Here is an 11,344-nt window from a genome sequence, read left to right on the forward strand (position 1 = left end):
GAGGAGGAGGAGGAGGGGAGGAAGAGGGGCAAATGGAGGAAGGTAAAGAGAGGGATTAAGAGGAGAGGGTGAGAGGGAGACAGGAGGAGGAGGAGGAGGAGGAGGAGGAGGAGGAGGAAAAGAGGGGAAACAGGGAAGCAGGTAGAGGGGAAATATGGGAGGGAAGGAAAAAAAAAGTGTGTGTGTGTGTGTGTGTGTGTGTGTGTCAGATGCCAGCAGCTGTGTGAGGCCTGCGTCGGCATCCTCTTGGCGTCAAACACCACTGATGCCAACTGTGTGTGTGTGTGTGTGTGTGTGTGTGTGTGTGTGTCACTGCCGGAGGAACGGAAACTAACACACACACACACACACACACACACACACACAACCTTCACTAACTCCTGCAATCCACTCCCTTCCACTTCCATTCCTACTACTACTACTATTATTCTACTGCTTATCCTCCTCCTCCTCCACCTCTTCCTCCTCCTCCTCCTCCTCTTCTTGCTAACCCTTCACGTGTGTATAGCAAAGTAATGATTAGGAGGAGGAGGAGGAGGAGGAAGAGGAGGAGGAGCGGTGGTAGTGGTAGCGTGGATCTGGTATCACTGCAGCAGGAGGAGGAGGAGGAGAGGGAGAGAGAGAGCGGTGAGGGGAGAGGCGGAGGGCGGAGGGAGGAGCCTGCCGGAGCGAGCATGGAGCAGGTTCGGTCGTCAGTGTGTCGGTGGCAGCCCAGGGAGTGTAACACAGGGGCGGCGGGAGAGAGAGTGCGCGTGTGTGTGTGTGTGTGTGCGTGTGTGCCCGGGACCACCACCACCACCACCACTAATCACCAGCAGGAACAACAACAACAGGAAGAATAACGAAGAAAAAAATAGTGCTGCAGTATCCCTCCTTCACTACACTAACCACTACCACCACTACTGTTATTGTTGCTGTTATTGTTGTAGTCATCAATGTTATAGCGGCAACACTACCACAACTACCACTATCAACCACTACTACCACAATCTCTACCACCACTACTTTTTTGTGCTTTAAGCTGTGAGAACAATGTGTGCTGCGAGCCACGGCACAGCGGACACCTCCTCTACCTCTTCCTCCTCTTCTTCCTCCTCCTTTCCTTTTTCCTCCTCCGATTCCTCCGCGTCCCCCGTTTTCCTCCTCTAAGCGTCGCTCGTCCATCACACCTGAACTAGGCGGCGAAGGTGAGGCTAATTAAGGGAACAGGTGCATCTAGGGCAGAGATTTAGGTGGAATTTATCGCTGTCGTGTTTTTTTTTAATTTTTTTTATCCCTCCCTCTCCCTCGCTTCGCTCCCTTGTCCCCTTGCTCTCGTTCATTTTTCTTCCCCGTTTTACAGTTTGTTTTGTTTTCTTTCTTATTCCTGCTGTTTACCTTTGTTCGGGGGTGATTAAGTTATCTCAGGTGAGGGTTCATTGCTTTTATCTCTCTTCTTTTTCTCTCCCGCTTCCTCTTTCATTTTCCTTTCTTTTCTTATTTCTGCTGTGTACCTGAGTTCGGGGGTGATTAAGTTATCTCAGGTGTGGGGTCATTGCTTTTATCTTTTTTTTTTCCTCTCCCGTTTCCTCTTTCATTTTGCTTGTTTTTTTCTGTTTTTCTTATTTCTGCTGTTTACCTGAGTTCGGGGGTGATTAAGTTATCTCAGGTGGTGGGTACATCTCTCTCCTGCTTTCATTTCATCTTCCTGTTTTTTTTTTTTCGTGGTTACAGTATTTTCAAGGTCACTTATTTTCCTAGTTGTGGGTCATTGTTTTTCTGTTGGCTTTTTCTTTCCTTTTTTTCTGTATTTTTTCTTCGTGTCTTCTTCCTATTCATTCTTTTCCTTCCCCTTTCATCCTGCAATCCTATTCCTCTCCCATTTTTCCTTTTTTCTCATCCTGAACCTTCTCTCCTCTCCTTACTTCACTTTTTCTCCTTTATCTTTCTTCTTCCTCATCTTTCTTCCTGCGTCACTTTTTCCTTCTTTTTCGTTTCTCATTTTTTCTCACTGATCTTTTTCTTCTTGCCTCAGTTTTTTCCCTCTCTCCTCTACCTCCCAGTCTATTCCCTTCTTTCTTTTTCTTCTTAAAATTGTCGTCTCTTCATTATCCCTTGTCATCAGTTAGGCTCCTTTTCCCCTATTTTCTCTACTCTTTCTGATACTTTCTTCTTACCTCACTTTTCCCTCTCTCCTCTTCCTCTGTCTGTTCCTCTTACTCGTTCTTCCCTTCCCTCTTCCTAAAGTTGTCGTCTCTTCATCATCCCTTGTCATCAGTTAGGCTCCTTTTCCCTTATTTTCTCTACTCTCTAATACTTTCCTTCTTACCTCACTTTTCCCTCTCTCCTCTTCCTCTGTCTGTTCTTCTTACTCGTTCTTCCCTTCTCTCTTCCTAAAGTCGCCGTCTTCATCATCCCTTGTCATCAGTGAGGCTCAGATCATGTAAAGCGTCCCCTCATGCTAGCAGGCGGAGTGACAGACTGGCTGATTTCCTGACGCGCTGCCTGACTCACCGACTTAGGCTGATTGATTAACTGGACTGATTAATTGACTGACAGGAACCACACCTCGCACTTCACCGCCTCTCACCTGGCCCCCGATACCTTAATGTGAACCCTTGAAAGCCCTACATTGATATTCAGATCCACTTTAATTCGAATCCAATCCTCTTGAGCCCAGCACTGAACCCTCTTAAGTGAACTCCCCCCCCCCCCCTCACACGCACGATTGAACCCGAAATGACCTTAAATGGAATCGTAACCTTCTAAAACTGAACTTAGATATTTAAAGTGGATCCTGAACCTCTTTAGATTGATACCCGTGATCCTTTGCCTCAACCTCATCAACTTCTGAACCTTTACACATCACTTTAAAGACCCCCTACTGATTCTTGAACCCCTTTAAGACTATCCAACCCCCTATTCTCTTAATCCGAACCTCTTTAGATTGAACCTCTTGATCCCTTACCTCAACCCATCACCTTTTGCCTCTATACACATCACTGAACCCCCTTACTGATTCTCGATCCCCCTTAAAACTATCCAAACCCTTTCTCTCGTAAACCGAACCCTCTTTTCTCTCTCTCCCTCCACACGACCGGCAGCCTTGGCAGAGGAGGATACATAAAACGCCTCAGTGAGTAGTGGGTTCACGGTTCGAATCCCCCAGACTCGGAACAGTGTGATTCGTGTGTTTCGTAACCACTCGGCGGGGAGAAAGGAACGAAGGTGGTGGTCGGTTCACGCCTCGTTGTGTTGTGGCTCAGTGAAGCTTCGAATCGGTCCGGATCGACACTCCACTCTCTGCTTCACTCGCTGCTCCATGAACCACTGAACCAACGAAGGTGAGCATTTGTACCTGATTCTCTCTCTCTCTCTCTCTCTCTCTCTCTCTCTCTCTCTCTCGTGTTCCTTTTGGTTTTCCTTCTCCTTTAATCTCCTTTTCTCTTTTTTCTTCTCTTCAATATATATTTTTCTTTTTCATTTTTTCTCTTCTCTTTTTCATGCTTCATCATACTCGTATACCTCCCCCTTTTTTTTTTGCTTTCTTCTTTCCTTCTTTTTCTCTCTCTCTCTCTCTCTCTCTCTCTGTTTTTAGCCTTAAGATAATATTGCGTCATTCTTGGCCCTCTTACGGTGACGTCCGAAAACTTCCGTCTCTAGTATTTTTTTTAATGAAGAATGCAAGCTTATTAAATTTTATCGATGTTTCTCCTTTCGTAATAGTTTGAGTGAGGAATTTGAGGTCATCGTCATTTTTTTTAGTTTCTTGTCTCATATATATTGAGTGAAAAATGTGACTATCTTTCCTTTCCCTATGATTTTATCTTTGTTTTCTTATGACTATCTCATTTTCTTGTTATTTCTTTATTTTTTTATGACATTACTTTTATTTTCCTATGACCATCTCTCATTTTCTTGTTATTTCTTTATTTTTCCTATGACTCTTTCTTTATTTTCCTATGACTATCTCTTATTTTCTTGTTATTCCTTTCTTTTTCCTATGACTTTATCTTTATTTTCCTATGACTATCTCTTATTTTGTGTTATTCCATGTGTCGTAAGATTTTGAGGGTTGCAAGTTGTATTTTTTTACTGTCTCGTTTTATACTGAATAGCAAATGTATGCCTATCTTTTTTTTTTAGGGGGGGGGGGGCGGGGAAAGGGGGCAATGTTTCTCTCGAAGTTTCATGTTATTTTTGAGCGAAGAATGTGAACTTTTTTTTCTTCATTGTTTCCTAGTTTCGTAATTAGTGAAGAATGCGAACGTCTCTTTTTTTAGCGTTACTCCTTGGCGTGTAATATTTTGAGTGAAGAATTTGAGTTGTTTTTCCTTTCCAATGTTTTTTCGTAGTTTCATCATATTCTGAGTGAAGAATTTGAGCTCATCTTTCTTTTTCTTCCAATATATTTCGTTATTCCTAAGTGTGTGGATTTATTCTTTTCTTTAAATTAGTGATATGGTCTCCTTGTTTTCCTGGTTTTGTATGAGTTAGGCATATTTTACAGTAAAGGAAGGAAGCAGCTCAACGGCAAAAAACAATGGAGAGAGAAAAAAAAGCCAGCTAATTAATGTAGGTTTCCTCCTCTCCCCTCATTAATTTGTTTTATTAGAGGGGCAGTAATATGGCTTTTGTATTTCCATTATTAAGCATATATATTGTCTTTTCTCCTAATAAGTAACTGTTTTATTATATCGCATGTTTTGTAAAGGTGGAGCACAAAAAAGAGTTTGTGTGTGTGTGTGTGTGTGTGTGTGTGTGTGTGTGTGTGTGTGTGTGTGTGTAATATCGAATCATCAGGTAAGTTAGCGGGTTGGCAGGATATGGCCAGCGTGTTTTTGCTCATTTACTTTTATAGCATGGCCTTACACACACACACACACACACACACACACACACACACACACACACACACACACACACACACACACACACACACGCACACAACACAGCACAGCACAGCACAGCACACAAAAACATGGCTCGTGTGCGTAGGGCCAGCCGTATAACCAGCAACGCCGACTCATTACTGGCGGGAATACGACAGACGGGGCGCGGTGAGTGCGGTGGTGCAGGTAGGGAAGAGGTGCCGCGGTGCAGGTATACATAGCCACAGGTACACACACGGGGAGGAACAGGTGTATGAGCCTCAGGTGTACGTATTGGCACAGGTACACGTATGAGCTCAAGGTGTGAGGTCGAAGAGTAATAGGCACATAAGGTCGCTCAAAGTGATGTATAGGCGTAAAAAATGATCGCGGGATTCAGTGTAAGGAGGTTCAGGATCCGGTTTTAAGTTCTGAGTTCAGTTTTAGGGGGTTAGGATTCAATTTAAGATCATTTTGGGTTCAATCGTGCGCGTCTAGGGTTCATTTCACTTAAGGGGCAGTACACACAAGGAAAGTACAGGTGCATGAGCCTCAGGTGTAGCTAGGTGTATGAATTGGCACAGGTATATATAAATTAGCTCAGGTGTGTTAGATGACGGAAAAGTGTAAGGTTAAGTATGTATTGGCACAGGTATATATAGACAAGCTCAGGTGTATTAGATGTAGCAAAGGCGTGAGGTTAAGTATATGCTGGCACAGGTACACATAGGTAAGCTCAGGTGTATTAGTCATAGGTGAAGCCAGGTATGGTTTTGCCAGTATATATGTGGGTTAGTCATAGGTGAAGGCAGGTATGGTTTGGCACATGTATTGAATTTCAGGTACACATAGATAAGCAGAGGTGGGCTAGGTATAGGTGTAGTCAGGTATGGTTTGGCACATATATTGAATTTCAGGTAAACATAGATAAGCAGAAGTGTGTTAGGCTTAGGTTCAAAATGTGTGTTAGCGTCAAGTCGTCAGGATGGTTTTTCAAATTATATAGTTAAAGGTACACACAGATAAACACAGGTGTATTAGGGTTAGGTATGAACAGGTATGGTTTTGTAATTTATATATTCACAGGTGCTTTACCCATAGATGTAGCCAGGTATTGTGGTGCAGTTATATATAGGCTCGTGTGTCTCAGCCAGGGGTGTATCAAAGGTGTCAGGTGTGGTGGGGTACAGAGGCACACAGGTGGGCACAGGTGTGGAAAGCGTAGGTAATGAGAGACAAGCCGAAGCAAAAAGTAAAATAAAGAGGCCCGTAACTCGCTGCGCCAGATAAGAACGACAATAAAAACGACAGGTAGATGCCAACACGGTGATTAAATTTAGCGTCAGGTGTTTCGTGACGCTCCTTTATGTTCCTTTAGTTATCTTTCCTCTCTTCCTTTTTCATCGGTTTTCTTCCTTTTCCTTCTCGCTTCCTTTTTCATCGGTTTTCTTCCTTTTCCTTCTCGCTTCCTATTTGTTGCTCCTTTTTATCAATTTTCTCCCTTTTCCTTCTCGCTTTTTGTTGCTCCTTTTTTTTTATAATATTCTTCCTTTTTCTTCTTGCTTCCTTTTTGTTGTTCTTTTTATATCGGTTTTCTTCCTTTTCCCTCTCGCTTTTTGTTGCTCCTTTTTATAATTTTCTTCCTTTTTCTTCTCGCTTCCTTTTTGTTGCTCCTTTTTATAATTTTCTTCCTTTTTCTTGTTTCCTTTTTGTTCCTCCCTTTTTATCGGTTTTCTTCCTTTTCCTTCTGGCTTTTTGTTGCTCCTTTTTATAACTTTCTTCCTTTTTTTTTCTATTCGCTTCCTTTTTCATTTCATTTTATTTTCCGTTTCAGTTTCCTCTCACGTAAATGTTTTCTCTCATTTTCTCTCTCTCTCTCTCTCTCTCTCTCTCTCTCTCTCTCTCTCTCTCTCTCTCTCTCTCTCTCTCTCTCCTTTTTCTTTTTTCGTTTTCTTTCTTTTTCTCTCATTTTCTTTCATTTTCTCTCTCTCTCTCTCTCTCTCTCTCTCTCTCTCTCTCTCTCTCTCTCTCTCTCTCTCTCTCTCTCTCTCTCTCTCTCTCTCTCTCTCTCTCTCTCTCTCTCCTCCCCTGCGCTATTTTACACTCCCCTCTCACATATCTTCCCCTCCTCTTTCATCTCTCTCTCTTCCCTTCCCTCCCCTTTTACTCTCTCTCCTTCATTCTCTCTCACCCTCCATCTCCTCTTCCCTTCATCGCTCTCCTCTTCCCTTCTCTTTTACTCTTCCCCTTCATCCTCCCCCTCCTTCCATTCTCCTTACCCTCCTATTTGCCTCCCACCACTTCCATGCTTCTCCTCCTCCTCCTCCTCCTCCTCCTCCTCCTCCTCCTCCTCCTCCTTTTCCTGATGAGTAACACTCCGTTTCTACTCCAAGACTTGATTAATCACCTGCTAAAGAGGGAGGCAAGGACACACACACACACACACACACACACACACACACACACACACACACACAGAAACAAACAAACACTTACAGAGGGAAATAAAACAACCCTAAAGAGGAGAAGTAGGCGAAGGGAGGGAGGGAGAGAGGGAGGAAGGAAGGAAGGGAGGGAGGGAGGGAGGGAGGAAGGGAGGAAGGGAGGGAGGAAGGAGGGATCGAGAGGGAGGAGCGGAAGGAAGAATGGCCAAGGTTGAGGAGAGGAAAGGAAGGGAAGGAAGAAGGGAAGCTGAGATTAGGAGCAAAGGAGGAAGAGGAGGAGGAAGAAGAGGAGGATAAAGATGGAACTGTATGGATAAGGAAGGCGGAGGAAGAGGAGGAGGAGGAGGAGCTAATGAAGGAAAGGAGGAAGAGGGGAGAAGGGGAAGAAGTTAAGAGCAAACGGAAAGGAAGAAGAGGATGGGAAGGAAAAGGCATAGAAGGGAAGAGAGAATGGAGATAAAAGGAGGAGTGGAGATAAGAAGGGAGGGCAAGAGCGTCGAGGAGAGAAAGAGATGAAAAGGAAAAAAAGAGGAGTTAGTTAAACGAAAGAAAGAATGGAGATGAGGGAGGAAAATATTAAGGAAGGAAGAAGTGGAGGCAAGGAGAGGAGGAGGGAAGAAAATGGAGACAGTTGGGCTGGAAGGAAGAAGTGGGGGCAAGGAGAGGAGGAGGGAAAAGGAAGAGGGAGACAATGGGGCTGAGAGAAGAGTTATGAGAAGCAAAAAGAGGAGTTGGTACAATAGAGAAGTAGGAATAGAGATGAGGGAAGAATCTAAGGGAGGGAGAAGAAGTGGAGGTAAGAAGGGAAGGGAAGAGAGATGAGGAGAGAAAGAGGAGAGAAGAAAAAAAAAGAGTTGGAAAAAAATGAATGGAGATGAAGGAAGAGGAGGAGGAAAGGAAGGGAAGGGAAGGAAATAGGAAGGGGTGAGAGAAAGAGAGAGAATAAGAGAAGATGGTAATAGGAAGGGGTGAGAGAAAGAGAGAGAATAAGAGAAGATGGAGTAGGCAAAGTAAAAAGCATGAATGGAGATGAGGGGAGAAGAGATTAAGGAAGGAGGAGGAGGAAGAAGTGGAGGTAAGGAGAAGAGGAGGGAAGAGGTAAGAGGGAGGAGGGAGGTTTGTCTCCAGCCATAAACAACCTCTAATGACTTGCTAGAGTGAAATACCTGGCAGAGAGAGAGAGAGAGAGAGAGAGAGAGAGAGAGAGAGAGAGAGATTAATATTTCCTTATCTGAACTATTTTTTTCGTCAGAACAAAAAAAGTGAGGTAGTTAATTTTTTTTCTTCCCTCCATTCTTCCTCTCCTCCTCCCTCCTCCTTCCTCCTCCTCCTCCTTTCCTCATCCATATAAATTCTCTCCTCTCATGCTCTTCGTTCTTCCCATTTTATAACCTTTTATGCCCCTCTCTGTTTCTGTGTGTGTGTGTGTGTGTGTGTGTGTGTGTGTGTGTGTGTGTGTGTATGTGTGTGTGTGTGTGTGTGTGTGTGTTCTTTTTCTTGTTTTTCCTGTTCTAGTTCTCGTTTTTCTTATTGTTCTTGTTCTTCATCATCTTCATTATCTTTCTTTTTTTTACTTTTTATTTATTTATTTCTATTTCTTTCTTTCTTTCCTTCTTTCTTTCTCTCTCTCTCTCTCTCTCTCTCACCTCACGACTGTACAGCTCAAACCGTTTATGCAAATGAAGTCTTTTTAGCTTTGACAAATTGACTTCATTCCTCCTTGTTTGAGAGAAGCGTGTGCTCTCTCTCTCTCTCTCTCTCTCTCTCTCTCTCGCTCTTGCTCCTGCTCTCACCCATATATAAGAAGTCAGTGCGAGCCATTAGCGTTGAGCCCAGCATGTGACTTTCCCCTTTTCGTACTCCCGATGCAAGGGTCAAAATTATTCCTCCCTTGCTCTTCCTTCCATCTCTCCTCTTTCTATCTCTTCTCTTTCATCCTCTTCTTCCTCCTCCTCCTCCTCCTTCCTCCTCTCGTTCGCCTCCTCCTCCTCCTCCTCCTCCGGCCTCGTACTATTCCTTCTTTCCTCCTCCTCCTACGATTTCTTCTTCCTCCTCCTCCTCCTCCATTTCCAGTTTTTCGCAATTTCTGTCCTGCTTTTTTCTTTATTTGTTTGTTGTTCTTCCTCTCATTGTCATCGTCTCTCTCTCTCTCTCTCTCTCTCTCTCTCTCTCTCTCTCTCTCTCTCTCTCTCTCTAACCTCCTTCCTCCTCCTCCTCCTCCTCCCTACTTCATGATAATCACCCACTTTTAAGAGGAGGAAGAACAAGCGACGATGTGGAGGCAAGGAGAGATGGAGGAGGAGGAGGAGGAGGAGGAGGAGGAAAAGGAGGAGGAGGAAGGAAGGAAGGAAGGAGAGATGGAGGTCGGGTAGGATGGAGAAAATGAAGAGATGGAGGAAAAAGAAGAAAGAAGGAAAGGGAAGCGAATGAGAATTTCTTTAAGGCACAAGAGAGAGAGAGAGAGAGAGAGAGAGAGAGAGAGAGAGAGAGAGAGAGAGAGAGAGAGAGAGAGAGAGAGAGGGACAGAGAGGCAGAGCAGAGTGTGTGTCGCAAATGCAAATTAAGTAAAAGAGAACTAAAAGCTTGAGAGTGTTGCGACAGTTTTTACTTGCGAGATGAAAATGGAGAGGTGAAAAGTTTGCCTAATAAATGAATAACGTAGGGAAAGGAGTGGCCTTGAGGAACGTAAAGGAAGGGCTGGGAGAACATAGGTAAAGGAATGGCTCTGAAGAACGTAGGATAGGGAACGGCCCCTTGCAGACTCCATACATTCTGATGTTCTTATGTATTGCTGCTAGGAAGGAAAGTAAATGGATGAATAGATAGAAGGGAGGGAGTAAAAAAGAATAAATGAAAGGAAGAACAGACAAGAGGTAAAGGAATGTCTGTAAGGAAGGACGGTAAATGCATGTCTGTGTAGGTGGGATAAAAGAAGAGGGTAAAGAAGAAAGGGGGAACAGACAAGGGGTAAAGGAATGGGTGTAAGGAAGGAAGGTAAATGAATGTCTGTGTAGATGGGATAAAAGAAAAGGGTAAAGAAAAAAGGGGGAACAGACAATGGGTAAAGGAATGTCTGTGTAGATGGGATAAAAGAAGAGGGTAAAGAAGAAAGGGGGAACAGACAAGGGGTAAAGGAATGACTGTGTAGATGGGATAAAAGAAGAGGGTAAAGAAGAAAGGGGGAACAGACAAGGGGTAAAGGAATGACTGTGTAGATGGGATAAAAGAAGAGGGTAAAGAAGAAAGGGGGAACAGACAAGGGGTAAAGGAATGGCTGTGTAGATGGGATAAAAGAAAAGGGTAAAGAAGAAAGGGGGAACAGACAAGGGGTAAAGGAATTACTGTGTAGATGGGATAAAAGAAGAGGGTAAAGAAGAAAGGGGGAACAGACAATGGATAAAGGAATGGCTGTGTAGATGGGATAAAAGAAGAGGGTAAAGAAGAAAGGGGGAACAGACAATGGATAAAGGAATGGCTGTGTAGATGGGATAAAAGAAGAGGGTAAAGAAGAAAGGGGGAACAGACAAGGGGTAAAGGAATGACTGTGTAGATGGGATAAAAGAAGAGGGTAAAGAAGAAAGGGGGAACAGACAAGGGGTAAAGGAATGACTGTAAGGAAGGACGGTAAATGAATGTCTGTATAGATGGGATAAAAGAAGAAAGGGAGAACAGACAAGTGGTAAGGGAGGGACTGTGAGGAACGTAAATGAATGGCTCTAAGGAACGTATTTAAAGGAACGGCTGCAAGGAAGGAAGATACAGTTAAGGAGGAGGAAGATGAATGTAAGGAATGTGCTTGTGTGTAAGTGGTGGAGGACAAGTGAGATATATTTTTACACACACACACACACACACACACACACACACACACACACACACACACACGAAATATCATCTTTCTGTATAATTTTTTTTTCTTTTACTTTTGACCTTGTAGTAGTAGTGGTCTTCTTCTTCTTCTTCCTCTTCTTCTTCTTCTTCTTGTTCTTGTTCTTGTTCTTGTTCTTGTTCTTTTTGTTGTTGTTGTTCTTCTTAGTAGCAGTAGTAGCA

At 43.6% G+C, this 11,344-nt stretch overlaps 1 protein-coding gene across 2 annotated transcripts in view; it reads left to right on the top strand.

Annotated features, from left to right (window-relative positions):
* The first annotated feature begins 683 nt into the window (after positions 1-683).
* LOC126980361 (muscle calcium channel subunit alpha-1-like) overlaps positions 684-11,344 on the top strand; it is a 261,653-nt gene continuing 250,992 nt past the window's right edge. For both annotated transcript variants that reach the window (XM_050830186.1, XM_050830184.1), the window contains exons 1-2: positions 684-1,187; positions 3,084-3,323. The gene's annotated coding sequence lies outside the window, so the exon portion shown is untranslated. The remainder of the gene's footprint in view (positions 1,188-3,083; positions 3,324-11,344) is intronic.

This window comes from Eriocheir sinensis, chromosome 44 (genome assembly GCF_024679095.1).
Source record: "Eriocheir sinensis breed Jianghai 21 chromosome 44, ASM2467909v1, whole genome shotgun sequence".
Taxonomy (NCBI): domain Eukaryota; kingdom Metazoa; phylum Arthropoda; class Malacostraca; order Decapoda; family Varunidae; genus Eriocheir; species Eriocheir sinensis.